Genomic DNA, 22,371 nt, shown 5'->3' with positions numbered 1-22,371 from the left:
CAAGCTCATTTGTGAAGATCAAACAGTTCTTTATTTATTGTGAAGCGAATTCTAACAAGATTAGACAAATATTTATCTGAGGAGATTAAATTTCATGACTTATATTAAATGTCGCTTAAAGTAAATAACTCATCCTTGTTCAAACGTCTTTCGTGGGTTTGTTTGATTTAATACTTAATAGAAAATGGTTAAAATATCAAAACAATTTATGTTAAACATTTGATACAAGTGTCTTTGATGAAGAGTGAAATAAAACATTATGTTTCCAATTTGTTCTTTCATATATAATTTTAAAATAAGAATTATGCTTGATTTAAAACAGTATTAATTTTTCGAACAATATTATATATTATAATCATCATGTAATATTTCCAATTTACTATTTCATATTTACTTCAAAAGTATGTTTTATTTTTTAAAAATTATTATTACAAATATATATATTATATAATGTTTCTTATTTGTTATATCGTATTTGCTTCGAAAGTAGGAGCTCTGCCTTTTTTTTTAAAAAAAAATACCTGTTTTTGAGCTATATTATTATATTTTCAAAATTGGGTGGCGCATACTTCCCAAAACTATTCCTAAACCAACTATGCTTCGAAATGCATCAACCGATTTCATAGTGTTTCAAAAAGTTAATACTGTACATAAAAATAGCATGATTTTTTGTGATCGCGATTTGTTTATCTACAACTCTTTTTGAATATACAAGAAAAAAAAACTCTCTATTAGAGATAGAATTTCTATTCTCTACGTTTTTAAAAGTTCAAATGAGAAAAGCATTTTAACCCTCTCATTCTTAAGATCATTTCAGTTAAAGTGCATCAGAATATTGTAATGAATGAATTTCTATTTCAAAAATAATCAAAATTAACTTCTTCCTCAAAAACCGAAATGACAGTCAATATTCTTAAAGGATGGACATTCAAAGAGTTGATATCTTTTAATTGATATATTTCTTTAACAAATGTTTTCTCGCATATCCTTTCAGAATATATTTTTCTCTCTGAAACCCATTTAGCGAAAACCAAGAAACAATAAAGCTTCGGGTCACATAATTACATTTAATTGAAGTTGGAGTTAATTTCACAGTGAGAGCCAGGCATCTAGGGCGAACATCGTAATTTCATTGAGAAAGCGTTTGGAGCATTTCAGTATTAACAGGATAAAATAGAATATATTCTCTTTTTTTCAAAATACAAGACTATTACAAAAAGGTAATATTTTTTACTTGGCACATTAGTTGTATGCGTAAAACGAGAAAGACTTAGTCCATACTGAGATATTTATTCTGTTGTTTGGAAGTGAAAATTATTGCTTTTACAAAAGCCACAATACAAAATTATATTAATTTATTTCTGAAACCAAAAATTTATTAGAGCAAAGATTTGATGTAAATTAAATAAATTGGGGAGATTATTAAATTTTAATCAAACACTTACTTTCTACTAATTAAGTGATATGGATTAAGTTCCCCCTTCATCTCTTTCCCACTTACATTTTTTTTTCGTATGAATTGCCTTGAAATGTGGTTTAAAGTATCTAATATTATATAAGATAATTCTTATAAACTTAATATTACAATTCCATTATATTCTGGGGATGATAGTCATCTCAAATTATCAAGTGTATATAATAGCTTAAATAATGGGAAATTTTTTTTTCGAATCATTTTATAATTTCATAATTTATGAAAATATTTCAATAAACTGATTTCGTTTGTGTTAAATATTAAAAGTAAAACTCTCTGCTTTTTTGTTTATCTTTGTCCATTTCAAGCAAACATAACTGTTGAAACTTTTAATTTAAATGGCAGTTTTTTTTAAATTATTCATTATGCCTTTAAAATTTTTATAACCCACTTTTTTTACTAGACATTTTAATTCATAAATATTAGTACTTATTAGAAAGAAAAAATATTTCTTTTAAATCAAATTCTTGTATAATTTTCTATCTGTAAAGAATCATCATATAAGAATGTTGCATACATTTTTTTTTATTAAAAGGAAATAAAATATAAATGGTATTTATCATATGTCTTATGAAAATATTTTGATTCAAATTTTGACTCTCAGAAATAAATATTTCCTGGCCATCATATTTTCGTTACCGTGATTTTTTTTATCAAAATAACAGCAGTTATCTGATAAATACAAGACTTTCCTTTTATCTTCATTTCATCATAAAATTCGGATCATAATAATTACATAAAAAAATAGCACCTAATGTTTTAAATCCTGAATATCATTTTCGATAATTCCATAAGAAATCAAATTATTTTTAATTCGAACAAATAATAAATAAATAAATGATAATTTCTTAGTATTTCTTCATTTATCATTATTTATCAAATTTAGTTTCAGTGTTTCTCAGAGTGGTAAACTAAGGTTCAAGAATTACATTAGTTTCAAATAACCATTCGAGCTTAGGAATGGGATATGTATATAGTTGGGATTTTAAAAATACTTTAAACAGTTATAAATGCATTTCACATTTAAAAATTGATTTCTTCTGAAATTTGGATAATTATTCATTTGAATTTTAAATTTTGGTTTCCCTGTATGTAATTAAACTTTATAAATACAATCACTGAAAATGATATATAAAAATTCCCTTATATTATTTTATGAGAGAGCAAACTGGAATTTAAAAAATCTTTCATCTTTTGTTTACATTTTTTTCCATAAATGCAACCTAAAATCTTGAATCTAAATGGAATTTATTTCATCCCCAATGTTTGATGGAGAGATCAAATCAACGCGGGACGGATAACTAAATTAGCGTCTCAAATGTCGAGTCAAATAGATAGAGCTATTTACTTTTTGATGTATGCCTCCAGTTTAAATAAGCATCATAGAAAAATAAAACCTTAAAGTGTCTGTGGCTTCCTCCGAGAAAAGTTGGCACCCTTTCTGAAAGAAGAAAGGATTACTTTCAACTAAGATTTTTGAATTATAACTTGAATTTTTATAGCATTATTTCAACAGTGCCAGAAGGGAGTATGGATGAAATTTAGAAGTAATTTTAAAGAATTATGCATAACATTCTTTATATTTGATCTGAAAAATCTGAAAACTTGACATTTATAAAAATATTGCATTAAAATCGTTTGTATTGGCCGTCCGAATTATCCTGGATGCATTACAAAATTTATGTATAAAAATAATTTGGAATGAAAAAATTTTTTGAAGTTACATATTGTTAACATGACATGATGTTTGCAAAAATATTACATTGGAATCTTTTGTATTGGCTGTCCTAAATTTTTTGGACACATTACAAAATTATGCAAAAAAATAATAATAATAATAATTTTGAATTAAACCATTTTGATACTACATGACGTTTCATATTGCTAGCATAGCAAATAAAATTTTATTTTATAATATTGTTATTTATCAGAATTCAGTAGATGGCGCTTTGCATGGCCTGATGATGATATAGTGAGGAAATTTTATTCAGTAAATATACAATGTAATTTCCACAATTAAGTTCCATAAAAAAATTTCTAAGAAACTGGGTTTTTGGAAAGATTGCTATATCATTTATTTGTGTAAAATGTTTTGTCTATGTACTTTAATATCCTGGTAAATAAACGAATAAATATAGTCTTACTTGAAATATACATCAAATTATTGCATGATTTGAAATATTATGCAATAATTTGAAAGGTTTTAAGCAGTGCATCTCATTACTTTTCAATGAACAGCTCTTCAAACTCTTACAAATTTATCCCATGAAATTTTAATATCGTTTGGGCATACAATCCAAAAGTCTCCTATTGTTTTTTAATAACTTTAACAGTTCTAATTACGTAATAAAAGACATTTTGTATTTATATATTATAAGCTGTTATTTTACGTAATTTTCTTATATTTCCAACCATACTGGGGCACATTGTATAGTAAATTATATAAACAGGATGTCGTAAATAGATAATATCTTTTTGATATAATTACTTCATTTTCCCATATACGTTATTATCCCATTTTCAATTAAATTTTTATAGCATAGAAAATAATAATTATTTTCCCATTTATATGGGCGTAAAATTTATTTCCCACTTTAAACCATTTGAATAGATTTCATGAATATAAATATTTTATAAATTATTTTCATTATTATTTTAAATGTTTTCATTCTTTCTATTAAATACATTAAACTTGAAATGCTTTTGATATTTTGCCATAATTTAGTTAAAGATAATTTGCAGAGAACTGATGTTTCACTTTACTATCTTTAAAATATTATTATATTTCAAAAAAATTTATGACTGAATTTAGAAATTTTATTATTTATTTTTTATTGAATATTTTAATGATATTCAAAATTAAAACCAAATGATTTTAATTTTGAATAATGCAATTTTTACAAATTAAGAAATGCCACATTTATTTAAGGAATCTTCTTGAATTCCTTAATAATAGAAATATAGTTTTAAAAGATATCTTTAATACTATTTATTGTTGTATGTTTCAAGATCAAACGTCTCTAAAAATAAAATTTTAGAACCAGAAACTTACTCCATTTGGCGCCTTCATCAATCAAATGTATTCTTTATGTAACTGACCGTTGCTCTCACGCGATTCGATTTGAATGCTTCCTTTCATATTTCATATTTCACTTAAAGTAGAACTTTCCGATAAAAAAATGAAAAGATGAAGAAAACGTCTGTATTTGATAAACCTGCTATCAATTTTTTTCAATTTCCAAAAGACATTTTTTTCATTGATACATAAAATGTGAAAAATGACATTCGGTGGATTTATATATTTTTTTCAGTTCCTAGTATTATTTGAATTATAACTAATAATTCATATAATATCTTTATACCATATAAACTATTACTAAATAATTATATAAATAAATCTAAATAATTCTTTTTAATAGGAGTAAATTTCACCTTGCCAATATTAAAAGCATTAAAATGAATAGAATTATAATAATACAACAAATGTAACATTAATAATGCGTATAATAATTATGATAAATATAATTATAATAATATAAATATGACAAAAATGTGCTCATATTTAAATTTATTTGCATACTAAAAGAAATACAAAAAAAAATTCTATAATTAGGCTTACGGTTTTGAATACAATACAAATATTCCTGCTGATTGGAATTTCTGCAGGAATTCATATTTTGATACTCAACTGATCTGAATGTTTAGGCATTTATTCATTATATCATTAAAAGTTGAAACTGCTTCAAACAAAAAATTATAAGAAATTTTTATTTTTATTTTTTATTTACGTCATTATGAAATCCTACGTTCTTATTGTAGTCGAATTAAGAATAGGTGCACTGAACAATAAAATTTAGAAACATTTTTAAAATGGCATGATCACTCACTATTTTTTACTAATTCACTTTGAGCACCAAATTGTTTGTTATAAATAATGGTTGATTTTATTTTTAGTTAAATCTCTTATGAACCATTAATTTAATGATTATGATTTCACCAAAAATTATTTTTTAAACGTTTATTGTGACTGACATCAAAACTTTGTGGCTTTAGAAGTTGTACAATTGCTCTGTTTATTACAGATGCAAATCCACAGTCTCTCTGTTCTCAGTTCATCGCGTATGCGAATAGAATTAAATACTATAATTTATTTTCATTTTCTTATTTTTCATGTAAATCGCGTATATTTAAATAGAACTTCTTTTTCTCTAGATTTCAACAAAGAAAGAAAATACCGTTATTATATATTTGACAAAATAATGAAAACGATTTAAATTTAGAAGAAATAATCTAATCTACTGTTAGAAATGAGTCCAAAAACGTTTTAAAATTACAAATCTCAGAAAAGAATAGAATATAAACAATTAAATTATCAAATTCATTGAAGAAAAACCTTTTTGAATTTTTAGATTGCGTAAAAACTATTTTTTGCTGTAATATTTATAAAAGTTAAGGCAAAAATCCTTAACATTTAGCCTAATTTTTAATTAATTAAAGTTCTAAATAAATTTTCAAATTACTTCCTCCAAGGTGCCTATTCCAATCGTTCATAATCTATATCTGTGAGATATTTGACAACTATATTTGAACCGAAGCTGCCTGTAGATCACCAAAACGAATTTATCCGTACTTATTATCATTAGTGATTTTCAGCGATCACTTCAATCACAAAATCATAAATTTCCCGGTGATTGAAAACTGTGTTACTTAATTTGAAAACTTTACTTACTTTGCCACATCATCATCTACACAAAAACTGTTTGCTATTGACTTTCAAAGAAGCATTCATATTACATTCAACATTTTCTTCAATAAATATTCAAAAACGAATGCACAAATAATATTTATAAGAACAGTTTGCATAATTTACAACAAATGACTTTAAATAAATTTATTTTATTAAATATGATATCAGCTTTAAAAATATATTCTTTTTTTATTGATATAAAAAAAATAACCGTTTTTTTTGTGCCCACTTACAAGAGTTGGAAAATACCAAGCGTTAAAAATGAATATTGTGTTGTTTTCTTATGGCACTTGCCATGGACAAGCCCGCTGTCACGAAGTCAGCGATTTTAAGTCGATCGGGGAACGTCCCTTGTTTTTATAGTAGCGCCATCTAGGGCCAAGATAACGACTTAGCTACGCACACGTCACAACCCTTTTTAACCCTTAACTGGGGAGGTGAAATTTTAGGACTTAACTGGGGAGGTGCGGTCTACGAGACCGCATTTCATTTCCACTCAAATTAAATTTTTTAATGAATGTATTAGTATGAAAAACTGCCAGTATATTTTGCAGATATTTTTCTTGATATATAGATATGTTTTAGAAATTTTTCAAAATATATTATCATTGAAAAAAGTAAATGCGTTGGAACATACATTTTCTCCTCAAATTACACGTTACAATAAATAATATTCTTGAAAATGTATATTACTTTTTACTTTTTAAATCATATTTATTTTTACAGTATATGAAGGTATATAGAAAACAATATAATGTAAAAAGCGGCAATTATATGAAAAATAAAAAAATAAAAATTGACAATAGGTAAAATTGGCTCTTTTTTTATCGGCTTGTGTGACTTTCATAGCGCGGTTTTCTAGGGCATTTTAAACATATAAGTTAAGAACTAGTATAAAAATCAACCTATAAATTCTGTATATATATTTCTTGGTATATTAATATATTTTATAAATTTTTCAAAATACATTATCACTAGAAAAATTAATTATTTTTGAACATACATATCAAAATTAGTTGAATGCGAACTTTCATCAAAAACTCTTCTGTACAATTATTCTTAACATTAAAACCACTTTCTGCTTCATTTAAAAGCGTCTGGAGCACTGCTTCATAATAGGATCAGTAAACTGAATGATATTTCGGGCCCACGGTTTAGCGCCATCTGCTAAGCCTTGTTTATCATTGGGACACTAACAGGTAGATGCTGTCTTAGAGACCGCCCTCGAAGAAATAACTGAATTATTTAAAAAAAAAAAAAAAAAAAAAAAAAAAAAAAAAAAAAAAAAAAACATCAGCTGAAATCGGTTGAAAAAGTGCAAATGTATTCAAGGTCACAAAACAGGAAGCTGCAGGGTCAATCCATTCAATTGAGCTAAAAATAGAATAGGGGTGATAGAAAATACATCGCTAGCGGTCTCATAGACCGCACGTCCCCAGTTAATTGTTAAGGGGCGGACTTCATTCACTCCTCCATAGATCGTAATTCAGACCTGAATCAGAGAACGATCACCCCTGATCCAGTAACCCCAGGGGTATTACTCTCGACATGGAGGACTTTGTGACCACGACAGATTTATACGCGCGTCAGCCTCCAAGCACACGGGGAACCTTCGCCGGTGGGGTTCGAACTCTCAACCTAAGGGAAGCGAATCCCTCATAATCAACAAATTTAGCAAAAATTGAAATAGAAATCCATTCTGCCATAAAAGATTATGCTGTCAATAAATCCACCTTATGCCCTAATGGCATCCCAAATACGAAAAAAAAAAATGATTTAAAAAAACTGTTCTTTCAAGTGGATATTTATTTCTCAATGCAAGTTTCCATGACAATTAAACAAAATTCTGGATTGAAGGCATGCAATAAAAATATACATAATTTAGCTGTAATAAAAAAATGATTAAATGTGAATAATACTCACTCCGGCAAGATATTCAATATTCAACAAGTGGAATTTATTGGATGGATTATAAATTAATTCAAAGGCAAAAAATACCTGCAGGCATTTGAGATTGTAAATAAAGTCAAAATGCTTAGTTTATTCCAAATAAAAACAAATCAATACATATATGTCAAAGATATTTAATTATTAATTTCATAATTTAAATTTAGCCTCTTTTAAACAATTTCTTTTAATTGAATTGCTTGCATCACGGATAGTTTCCTTCAATTAAGGGTGCACTGCATAGACAGAAAGGAGATAATAAAAACCCATGTTATTTAATAACATGAAAAAAGGTGCACGTTTTATAAAAATGCACGTATTCGCTCTTTACCTTCAGAGAATCTACGCATTATGTAGACTTACATTCAACTATCTCGGCACATATGTTGACATTAGCCTTCTAACTGTCCAATAGCATGCGATCGTAATTCTTCTGATTGACGATGACGTAACTTATATCTAATAATTCCATCTTTAAATTTCATTGTTTCGTTTCTACTTGGAGGAAAAGGGAAAAAAAGTAATATGTGAGTGCAGTAAGTTTTAATCGTGCTTAAGACCAATAAAATTAAATGACATAAATTCCAATTATTCACGTATTTTATTCTGATCTGACGTTATTTTTTTTTTCTTATGCTTCGTAATTTATGAGGAAAACTTCTTAATCTTTGTAGTAAAATTGTACTTTTCCTCATTTTAATTTTAATTTTGGGGAACTAGTGTAATAAAATATAAAATTCTATACACTTTTAAAAAATCATACATTCTATATGTATGATAAGTGCTTTTTCGTTCAGCATAAAGGAATTTAACTCAAATAATATTTCACTACATAAGATTTTTTTTAAAAAAATGAAGGAAAATACACATTTGCATTATTTTTTTTAATTCTTATTTTAAATGCGTATAAAATTAAACAAAAATATATATTAAGAATATTTTTAGATAAATTCCTTATAAATGGCAAATAACTGTTTAAACATCGCTGTTACCACATACAAATACATCGGAGCAGACTATAAATCTTCTTTTATTCATAAAGTGCTCCGATAGAAATCTGCAGATGCAATCTCCGGTGCCTTGATTGTGTTTTGCTGAGAGTTTCTATGACTATACGAACTCTCCTATCTTCGGAATCGTCATTAAGCTAACCACTTCAGAAACGTCTTTGCAACATCCTTTCTCGTATTCTTATACTTCATTACATGAATGGAGCTAGACAACTACTAGATATAAAAATTAAGCTTTACCAATATGTAAAGAACGAATAAATCTTATCGTTATAAAGTTATCTAGACTATGAGAAAATTTCAAATATGAAAGTGAATAATTTAAAGGTTAGCAAATACTTTTTAAACATATTTAGCATGATTTTATAAATATTTTACAACACATCATGTCAATACAATTCCCATGAATAATTAGTAAGATGTACCTGCATTCGGTGCTGAAGACTTAAACACATTCTTATAAGCAATATTGATATTTTTAAACGAAAAAAAAAAGCTAACACAAAAATTTATTTATTTTCATTCCAATCAGACATTATAACAAACAAAAACCAAAAATCTAACATTTATTATTATAATAAGCATTTCCTTTCAATGCTTGTTATAATAGAAAAAGTTCCTCCATTTCACCACACTTTTTAATAACTATTTATACTGAAATTCATTTAGCCGCAACTATAAAATATATAATATATAAAAATATTTTTATATATAACAATATATAAAAATATCGATGTGCCGTAATGAAACAAAATAATTTTAAAATTTTCTTGGTATTTTATACGATATTCGACAGCATTCCCTTTAATTTCTTTTATGATTCTTTCTGTAATAAATCAGTTTTAAAATATATTCATTTGGTTTCAGATTTGGAAATTGAGTTCATTAAAAGACGAAATGTTCCATTTCAAATATAATAAAATAAAATGCAGTATTTGAATTTATATATAAGAATCAACCAGCATTATTCTAATCATAAACTTAAAAGAAAAAGCATAAATGAATAGCATCTGTAATGGATTTAAATATTTAATTAAGATAATTAAAGCATTTTTTTCCAATGATTTTTACATTTGTCACTTTCCATGACAGTTATTAAGACTGAAATTTCAACTCATTTCTCCAAATATGGAAGAATTAATTTCCAAACAAGAAATTTCTGAGAAAAAAGAATCTATCATCATTCTTTCAAGCTGTTTTCCGAAAATTTCATTAATACATGAAATTCCATTCTATTCTTTAAAAATCTTCGTTTTCTTTCTTTGGTATATATAATATACGGTGTTTATAATCCAAAATCTTTCTTTTATTGCCATAGATTTTGACACATTTTTCATTTAATTTCATTTCATAAAATAACAAAATTTGAAATATTTCTTATCTTCAGATTCAAACGTATTTTGTAAAAGTTAATAAAATTTAATTTGATTTTGAGTGATTTTTCTCATTTATCAAAACACAGAAAAAGGTGAAAATTATTTTTTTAAATATTTTTCACAATCTATTTGTCCAGCGTCTTTAAAAATAAACTGAATTATTTAGACCTCATGACAATGAGTCATAAAAAAGAAAATGTGTGTGATTTCTTCAATTTTCTATAATAATATTGCTCTAAAGTTTTAAAAGTAAAAGTACATTTTGATATTATAAGCATATTTTTCCATTTTCTGTTTTTTTAATTGAAAATATTTTGATATATTAAACCATACTGTATTTCGATTAAAGATTTTACTCAGAGAAATTCCCATTTATAAACTCTGACTTGACTCTATGTAAGAATGCTATTTGACGAAAAAAACCTTGATATTATTATTATTTTGTGAAATGTCTCTTCATCAAATATAAATGCACAATATTGAATGCTTAAAATGCATTTCGTATAAAATTAACTTTGAGATTAATCAATTACAATTATTAGCATTTAATTATTAGTCATTTAATTATAATTCTAAAATTAATCTGTTGATCATTGGTGTCAGTCGAGTAATTTTTTTTCAAATCTTAGAAAGAAAAAAAAATATGAAAAATATTTGATATACTGTCATGAATTATGATAAATAAAAAAAAATCAAATGTTAATAAACTTAAATCGAAGAACATTTGTAACAGATAAAAAAAAAATGTAAAGTTCCTTAAAATCGAGCTTTCTTTAAAACAAATCCATTTGACTATACTTTGCATCTTTCATTTTACTTATAATAATAACTTACAATAAAATTTAAGATGCCTTCTCTTATTAAAGAAAAGGTCATATCAATTTACCATGTTTTTTTTTAAATATTCATTAATTTATCGCAAATTAAATGAATATTTACGATGTAATATTCTAAGAAATCTATAAGGAGGGAATTTCTTCTCTCTTTTTATCTCTAGGAAATATTTTCAAAATTCTTGAATCATTATATATTTTATTTACTTCTTAAATTAATTTCAATTGAATTCACAGAAGCCAGTGAGTTTATTATTTTTCATTCATTTACCATGATTTAAATAAAATAATAATTTGTATTGTGGCGGTTTCGGATGAGTAATGATAGAACCTGGGACCTTATGGTTTGCAGCCGAGTAACATGACCACAATACAAAAGCAATTGTTCGGCTAGCTTAGTTGATAACTGGCTTATAATCTTTCACCACAGACTCTCCCTCAAGTGAGTCTAACGATATGGCTGTTGTGTATGGATGTATTTAGCTGTTGAGTCTAATGCGCCTATACCCATTTGAGCATTTGAGAAACGCCAAGCGCTATGGTGATCGTGCGTGGTTACTGTTGCTGCATCAAGTGAATCTGGCGACTTTGGGTTGCTGCGTCAAGTGAGTCTGACGACTTTGTTTTGTGTAGGGGGTTAGGATGAGCAAGGATAGAACCTGGGACATTATGGTCCGCAGCCGAGTAACATGACCACAATACAAAAGCAACTGCTCGGGTAGCATACCTGTTTACTGGCTTATAAGCTTTTCACCACAGTATCACTATCAAAAACGTGACCTATTTATTTATGTAAAATGCTTTGTATACTTTAATATCCTGGTAAATAAACGAATAGATATAATCTCACTTGAAATATACATCAAATGATTGTATCTTTTTCTTCATATCCATTCAAACACGGAATTATATAATAAATTATGGGGCTTATTTTTACTTCCGATTTAAAATGTTTCAGTTGTTTAATCGGAATAAGAAATATTCTATCAAGATTAAAAAGTGCTATAGGTTGAAGGTTACTTAGTTAATCGATTTGAATGCAAGTGAATCGATTCTTTATTCTTAGCAAGCTAAACTATGGCAAGTGGAGACTGTTAAAGAAAAACTCTATAAGCAAACATAATTTATATATATCGTAATGGAAATATTTCTTGCGTATCAATAATAAGGTTTGGATTTATTAAAGAATATGAAAAAGACATAATTTCCAAAATCGTATTATGATGGTAAATAATATCCATAATGGTATATTTTCCGCAAAGTAGAAAAGAAATGAATACAAATTATATTGTTGATTTTGTAATTACTTTGTTCATTGCTCTATCCCTTTTAATGCATATTTATATAATTTGCCAATTAATTTTAATTATAAATTTAAATAAAATTTCATATTTTCTTGAATAATTATGCAAAAACATATACGAAATACGTATTTCTTAAGATCTTTTTCGTCTGGTCTCAGGTAAATGAATTCAAGTAAGTTTAAAATTTAGGAACTAAATGCTATACGAGACATAGCCTTATACCCTTTTGGTTCAAATCCATCCTTTGTTCTATATTGGCCCCCAAAAGTTGGAAAAAACGAAAAGTTAATACACGAGGCGCAATGAATAACTTTTCCTCATAAATTATTTACTCTCTTACCCACTGGCCCGGCAAAAGTCGAAGTAGAAATTCATTCTACCAACTAGAGAAAAACTGTCATGCCGTCAATAACGCCGTCTTATCCCGAAATGGTGTCTCGAATACGAAAGAATTTCAATAAAGCTTGCATTCGAGTGGGATATTTATTTCTTAATAGAGAGTTTCTATGAAACCCTGACTTCAAGACATCTTATATAAAAGACGGCATATAATTTAGAAGCAATGAAGGCGGATGAGTGACATGCAGCCAAATAAGATATTGAAAGTGGAAATCACGTGAGCTGAATCTTGTTGATATTCGTGTATGGTTTAAAATATAGGTTTATTCAAAGTAAAAATAAATAAATACTTAAGAAAGAAATTGTGCTAGTTGAGTTTATATATTTTTTAAGCAGTTAATCGATTTGTGTGTGTATAGAAAATAAAGTTTCTTATCGATTTTACACCTTTCCTTATGTTAAAGAAATTACAAAATTTTGTGCGCTTTTGTATTCTTTATGATAATAGAGTATTTAAAAACTTTTTTATGAATCGTTGAAACATCTAAATTAACATTCTAGAAATGTGGTGTTGCCTTGTAAAGAATTTTAGATAAAAAATATATATTTTGGGTCCAAAAATATTTATAATAATGAATAACTGAATAGATCTAAATATTATAAATTATTTAAACTTTAAATATTATTAATTTTGTCTAATATATTAACAGTTTATTTAAATAAATCTGTTGCTTTAAAAAATTTAAACGCTTAAGTAAAAATATGTATTCTATCAATTTTTATAAAAAAATAGTAGTAAAATGCACACAATAGCACATACTTTGCATGTTAGTGGAACTTTCATTCTGTAAATATAAGTTTGCGTATGTTAGAAGATATAAAAATGGAAAAGAACTTTTTTTCTGTCTAAAATTGTTAAAAAAAGGACATTAGCGTAATTTATTTATTGATATTTATTTAAAAAATTGTTTAATATATTTCCAAAAACTGTTGCATAAAACGTAATTAAAAGTCATACTTCCACTTTCATAAAATGAAATTTTTTATTGATACTAAATATATAATCGAATCATTACATGAATTTGTGTGTAAAGAAACAGTAATTTTATTTTCGCAAATTTAATATTTCAGTACACAATTTACTATCGTATTTAGCAAAAAATAGACTATTACAGTATATTGAAGTCGATTGCAGTTTCATTCTTTAAAGAATTGATAAAAAAACTTTTTAATATAAATTAGATATTTTTTCATTAATTGCATAATATAAAATCTTTGTCATGGCTTAAAAATCCATTTAAAACATTTAAATGAATTGAAAATCCCCAAATGAGCTTCAATATTATCAGTGCTGCAATCGATATAAAATTTCTAAAATAATTTAATATACTTAGAGAAATATCTACAGAATTTACTCGCTCATTTTTGTGTCAATACTAAGTTTAAAATGCCCTAGAAAACCGTGCTGCGAATACTCACGTGTTTTTGCATATAAATGAAGCATATATAAAAAAAAAGAGTAATTTCTACCCAGTAGTTTTTTTTTTATTTTTCATATGAATGGGGAATTTTTCATTATATTGTTTTCTATATATCTTTATATACTGGAATTTAATTGAATATGAAAATTTCATTTGAGTGTAAAGAAAATGCTGTCTCGTAGACCACACCTCTCCAGTTAAAACCTAAATTTTCACCTCAACAGTTAAGGGTTAAACATGTATAAACCATACAAATGTCCTTTTTTACAATTAAGTTCCTTTTTAATAAATTTTAAGAAACATGTTTTGGTTTCTCTTTTAATGTTACATATTTGTTAGTAGGAGTAAATATCTGTTTAAAGAAAAATTGATTGAGAAAAATCTGTTCACAGCTTATGATTCAGAAAATTTGTAAAAAAAAAAAAAAAAAAAAAAAAAAAAAACTATTCTATTTTCCATGTGTAATTAAAATTTATGTAGTGTTATAAAAAGACTATTCATTTTATTACATGTTTGATGATTAATTGCTGTAATAATTATTTAATTTTGCATATAAATTTAGTTCTCAAGAAAACGAAAATCATTTATTCAATTATAACTAAAAATTTTAGTATCGCTTGATTAAATCCAAGAAAGAAATTAAAATAATGTCACTTAGGGAAGAGTTTTTATCTGAATATGATTTTTCTCAGTAAATATAATTTAATTAAATTTGCATTTTTTTCTACTAACATCAAATTTCAAACATTTCCCTAATAATTTTATTAAACTTTAAAAGCATATTTTTTAGCAAATTCTAACATTAAGAAACTAATAAATATAACTGATCATTACATTAAAAAAACTGCTTGTAGTAAACCGTAGGAATAGAATAACATTTTATTTTAACGAAATCAATTTCATTTATTGCAAACAATATTTCAAATATTCCTATAAAGTATTATCATGCTCTTAATATTTAACTTATTGAATTTAAATGCCATGTCATCTAAGGAATACTATGAATATTACAAGATTTGATTTTTCTTCAAATATTTCAGGTAAATCACCTACGGAATAAATTGATTTTTTATTTATTTTCCTTCTTTAATAAATTATTGATTTTAAATAATGTAATGTCGAAACTCTCACAAACAGCTCATTTGCTCTTAAGCTATAATTTCCAAGTTGAAGCTCATTTGCTACTTCATCAGCTATAATTTCCAGAAGTTGAAATTTCTTCCAGAAATGTATTCTGAAGTCTATGAATTGTATAAGTGTCCCTAATGAACCAGCTTGTGAGTTGAGGACTAAGAGGATTTAATAAAGGGCGTTTTTACCCTCTCGTGGCAAACCATACTTAAAAGTCCAGACCATCGAAATAAATAATTCCAAATAGTCATAACTAAAAATGTCTGGTAATTCTACTCAACATTTTTTTTAAGAATAATAATTGAAGCATATTTTAAAGTCCAATTTTAGTAACACGCGCATTCATTTTAAGTGACAACAGCTACTCTGATTTCATATTATAATCTAAAACCGCATCATAATTTTTGGATGTTGCATAATACAAATAAAAATATTGTTTTTTTTTTTTTTTTGACAATGGAGACATAATTATTTTGATTTTTCCTAAATGCTTGAAAATAAATATTTTGATGATTTTAATTTCGTTGCAATTTTAAAATCATATTTTAATTCTATCAAAAAATTGATTTTGCATTAAGAATAAAGGCATACAGTTGACCTGAGAAATAGCATGAATATGTAACGAAAGCAAACGAAACCTCAATTTAGGTTGAAGTCTTTCAAGCAGTCCTGATTTTGAGCAACTACTAAATTATTAAAAAGAATTTATAAATAATGATTTTCCGAGCTTTCAGGTGATATGACATTATTATTTTCATTTTTAATAAGCATTTTTTTTCTACATATAGATGCAACTGGATAGAAAATAAATCTCCTTTTATTTCCAAATTGCTTGCCTAAAAATAAAAAAATAAAAAAAAATACTGCATGCCTAAAATTGCAATATATTACTTGACAATGTTTTCTTTTCAGATTTCTGTCGGTAGCATAGCCGAAACTATCTTTAAAACAGTCATTAAACTAACTGTATCAGAAACTTGTAAACAATAATCCTACTTCCTCTTTGGATACTTGATTCCTGCACTGAAACTCGGTATCACCAATTGTATCCAATTTTTCCAATATATGAGGAGAGGAAAAGTTTTTCCATACATAGGACAATAACCCAGTAATAGTATTTTACACATAGGCCAAAGTAATAAATGTGAATTTATTATCTTCTTTTATAGGTTGAGAAACAAGGGGCTACAATGAAAAATGTAGTAACTTGTTTACAGATATCCACAATTTCATTAATCCTTTCATATTTTTGAATTTGTTGCACAATTCCTTTTTTTAATCACAAAAATATGCAATTAAATTTATGGTTAAAAATGTAATCTAAAAATTTCATGATCATTATAACTAATTCATAAAATAACTCGACTATTTTTTCTGTCCATGCATCTTATGAAATAAATTCAGAAAATTATTTTTTTATTAATAAACTAATTATAATATTATAATAAACTATTCTATAACTTTTATAACTATAACTATATATTATGAGTTTTATACTAATATACTGATAAAGACATTTGTACAGTTAAAATTTAAAAAGTTAAAATTATTATTTATTTTTTTAAATCATCGTTCCGTTTTAAATTTCTTGTTCTTACCCAAGCGATATTTATATTACTTCTATTAATGTTTGATAAAAATTGTATTTTTACGTATCTACGATAAAAGGATTTTTATTGTTAGAAAATCATTTGATAGTAATATTCTTTATATCATGTAAAGGAATTTTACTCAAATAAATGTTTAAAAACTGCAGACATTTTTTTTTAATCACTGAAGTGCAAAGACATAATGAACAAGTCTTAATTTAATAACATTATAGAATGGAAATTAAATAGAGTTAACTTAACAGAAATGACTCAAACGTATTTTTATAATGAACATAAATCATATATATAATAATAAGCTCGTGAAAATTTTATTTGCCTTTAATACCAGAGTGATTTAAGGAATAATAGTAAAGTGTGATGGCTAATTAAAAGTAACATAGTAGATCTCGGTCATATTTGAAGTTAGGCATATAGCGGAAAGCAACTCATAATATGCTAGAAATTATTTTGTATAAGATATTCCGATTAATGTCTTTCTTCTTGACATTTCTATCGATGTAAATTTCGAGTATTATAAAGTGGGAAATATAATTATGTGCATTAGTACCAAATAATTATTCATAAAAATCAATGCATAGAAATATTTTACCCAAGTTTTCTTTTTCTTTAAAAAAAAAATACTTACTTATGTGAACTTTAAAAAACCCTAAGAGTGTTTAGTAAAATTTTCCAAAAAAAAAAAAATATAGTTTTAAAAGAAACGATTAAACATACTGTAGATAAATTCATTACATTTTACCCCGATATTTGTGCACTAGCTAAATGTCATTAGAAATTTTTTGACTTTTGCTTTTATTATTTACATTTTACTTGTTATTTATTTTAACGAAACATCTTTAGAGATTTTTTTCCTTAAAAGGTCGCATGAGGTTAATATATACGCTCCACATCCATTTATCCTTTGGTCAGGTATGAAATTAAGCATTAAAATAAAATTAAATAGTTCATTGAAATTGAAAACTATGCAAATTTACTTGTCCTCGCTATGCCAGATGAAACATTATCCAGTTAACTTCAAACGTGATTTTAAACTAAGTTTTTATTTTCTCATTTCCGTCGATTTGACTTAAATGAAACATTTCTAAAATAATGTAACAATACTTCAAGGAAGGATTTTATATATTTATCTCGTTTAGGTCCCTAAATCGTTATCAGCATAATTTCGTTTCTTTACGGCATTTGTAGCATTAATCGAAATAATTGATTATTAAAAAGTAGTGAAATGCCTCTTAGAAAAAAGCAATTTAAAAATATCCCCTTCGCCAATGAATAGGTTTATCGAATTAGTAGGAGAAAAAGGATTTAAATAATTAATTCTACAGTAAAGCATTTGCCGAAACATATCATTTTCTATTTTATAGTTTTAGTATAAATTTAAGAATTATGCAAAATGTTTCAAGATTTTTTTTTGTGAATTTATTTAATAGATATAAGAAATGTAACATTTTAAGAATTATGTGGTTTTGTGTTCGAGCATTTTCGTTTAAATATTTAAACTTAACAACTTCAATACACTTTCACAAATTCGATAAAACTAAGTATTGTAATAAATTTTGTTTTATCGTTATTCTATTAAATTTGCATGAAATAAAAAATAAGCTGAAATTGGTGTAAGGTGATTTATTAAGTGCATAGCATCGCAGAAAAAAATTCTTATATATCACACAATAACTTGAAATTTAAATTGTATTATTCTCCTCACAGAAAATTAACGGTTCTTTGAGATAAAATTACTGAATAAAGACAGTATTCATACATAATTTATAAGATTTATATTATTGCATATTTATTGTAATACATTTTATATATTTAATCACAACAAAGTTATCGATTCAAAATAGAATTTAATTTAGCAAACAAAAGGATTTTAAAACTTTATAAAAATTAACAAATAATTTTTTAAAAATATTTTAGACTAATTAAATAAAGCAAAATTTAATGAAACAACAATGAGAATCCTGTCGTTTTCTTTTAATTCGCGTTTATCAAATTTAAAAATACCCTCTAAATCATTTATCAAAGTTTTAAAAACTTCGCCAAACATAACCTGAATAAACACAATTTAAAATTGATGTGGCATCTTTTATTTATTTTCAACAGTTCACTTAACATTTTCTGAACAGTAACTTTTGAAAAAAAAACATAATAATAAATGTAAATCATTAAAAGAATTTGATTGTGACCGAAACTGATTTTTGCAATCTTAACAGAGAGCCAAAGAAAAATCTCATAGAAAAGGTTTCCATTTAAGATAAAAGAAAATAATGATGTCGTCAAGAGTAAACATGGGCTTTCACTTAAAACTGTTCCCCATTTAAAAATTTATTGAACTCATAAAAACTGCTTTACTGATTAATTTGTCGTAATTACATTTCAAGAGTTTAGTCATTTAATTATTTTTAGTTTGGGATATTGCGTTACATAGTCTAGTCGTAATCTAGTCTTAATTGTAAAGAAATATAAAATATAAGTAAACGATATTTTTCTCTAATCTTTTCTATAGTGAGCAATGTTAATAGAATAATAGAAGTTCGACATTTTAAAATTATTTTCAAACAAATTTGTTGCATCTTCTACATAAGTAATATAAATCTGTATAAATTATTACCTAATTTTAATTTTAACGTATTTATTTGAAAATTTTGATGTTATGAGTATTGTATTTTTTGACTTTTCGAACTTTGTGTATGACACAGGTTTAGCAAAATAAAGAAATATTCGTTATCTTGATATTTCGAAGAATTCTGACGAATAATTATCGCAATTATAGATCGTAAGAAAAATTTCGCAAATTCTCTTTTTATTTATTTCGAATAATAAAGAATAATTGTTTTTATGTTTATCATGCTGTTTTCAACACTCGAAGGATAATTAAATCTGATAAGATTCGATTTCGCTAATCGCAGATTTTTTTTTTCTCTGGAGTATAACACTACCGTACATTCTCGAGTGTCCGGCCAAAGGTGGCGGAAACACAGATTAGATAACAAAAAAAAACCCTGATTGACTGGAGTTCTATAAGATCATTTCTTTGCTCACCAATACCAGAAGACAAAGTTCTTATACCGAAACTCATTCTTATAATACGTATTTTCTCACTTCTTATTGAGCACTCCGTTAATCTCAAGCCACGTAGAATGTGAACGTGGTCGCGGCCTGATGAATCATAGAAGCAGTTGCCAGTAATGTATCGAGTAAAAATAGAAGGCTTTGTACTGGTATTTATATATGTTTATATACTGCACTGCAAGAATTTATTAGAGAAAAAGTAAGTTAAAGAATACAAACTGTTCACATTTTAACATAAATTATGTACACTTCACTGTGGTATACTTTAAAAAAAGAAACATTAAGCATATCCCAAGAATAATTTACGAATCCTGTTCATACTGTGCAGTTATAATCAAGAACATGGGCAATAAATGAGGTCCATTGCACACTGACGAAACACTGAACAACGAGCAGAACTCTGCGCTTTGACTCTCACAACTTGTATTTTGCATACGACACGTAGGAGGATCATAGAATATGCCCGCTTCCAATTCCTTGGCAATGTGACCATTGAAACGCCTTGCGTTCTTCATTTAACTACGATAAAGAAAACTTGACAGGATAGTACGGAAGCCGAAAAGTCGTGAACCGATTACTCAGGAGTTTACTGTATTTGCTTAGATAAAAATATCTGATTTAAACAAATTATATTTAAAAGATTCATTAATTAATAATAATTATCAAATATTTTTTTCACATTTACATATTTAATTTCAATATTCCCTAACATTTTTTTTTACTTTTTTTTTCCTAATATAATTAATTTGAAACCTAAATATAATAAAGGCATACCACCATAAACCATTTTAATTTAAATTCATTATTCTTTCGTTAAGAAGTTGGAAAGAAAATAATTTCTGAATTTCTGAGCACTGTAGCGTTAAGCGTTTGTATGTCTTTTTCATAGCTATCCTATTTTACGAAAGTGAAAAAAAAAAAAATACAAACATTCTAAACGTAAATAGAGTTTAGAATATTGCTTCTTTGATTTTACAATTATTATAAAGCCAGGAAATATAAAATAATTTGGAGTGTTCGCATGGAGGCAATCTTAAGCCATCGTACAGAGTATTTTTCTCAGATTGGTAAACCTTTTGAGATATGATCATATGAAGAGGAAGAGTTAATTCTTTGCTAATATGAGATAATACGCACGGTCAAATTGTTCTACAACAGTCTTTGATATATTTGATGATATGGATCCTTTTTTGTAAATTTCGGCAATAGTTTTCATTTAACTATGTGATATATCCTTCTAGAATGTGACATACCATGTCATTGTTGCCTGCTTCGTGAAATGTATTCAGATGTAATAATTATACTTTGAACCATTTATTCCAAAATGTGTTTTATAAGTTTTGATGAATCATGTGCCTTTTGTGAGATTTGTAATGTTATATCTTGGAATGGGAGTTAATATTTTAGATATTTTTCCACCAAGTATTAAACTAGTGTTAGTACATCATCGGAAACTAGTATTATTACATCATCAGAAATTAGTTTCAGTACATCATCAGAAACATTTTCTGGCCCATAGACTGTAGATCCACTTCAAATTTCTTTTCAGAGTAGAGTGTTAAATTTCCTCTGGGAATATTTGATAAGGTACATGCAAATAAATTTTGATCAGTGAAAAATACTGGGAAATTTGAGTTGAATTCTTTTTTGCTTGAATTTTAGTTTTCCTTGAATATAATCCAAGTCTTCGAACATTGGGTGTGTAAGGCTGATCCTTTTTGAATTAAAAATATCATTTTTGAAATTAAAATCGAAATGAACTGAGAACCTCTTCCAAAAGAACAGTGCATTAAGTTAGTAACTCCTAGAGAATGAATAATGTGATTGTAAAACATTTGTTGAAAAAGTCTTTATATGATTTACAACAGTTATAAGGAAAAGCTCGCATAAGATGAAATAATTATAAAATGAAATATAATATGCACTTAGGTAAAAAATTAGTTCTTTTAATGTCACTCTTAATGAAATTCTAATCCGTTATTATGGATTCTCGTAAAACTGAAGTAATGAAAAAATTACTTTTAATGTAAATAAAACCGTAAGAACTATT

Source organism: Argiope bruennichi, chromosome 8 (assembly GCF_947563725.1).
Source record: "Argiope bruennichi chromosome 8, qqArgBrue1.1, whole genome shotgun sequence".
NCBI lineage: Eukaryota > Metazoa > Arthropoda > Arachnida > Araneae > Araneidae > Argiope > Argiope bruennichi.
The sequence above is the reverse complement of the archived record's forward strand: the minus strand, read 5'-3'. Positions refer to the sequence as shown.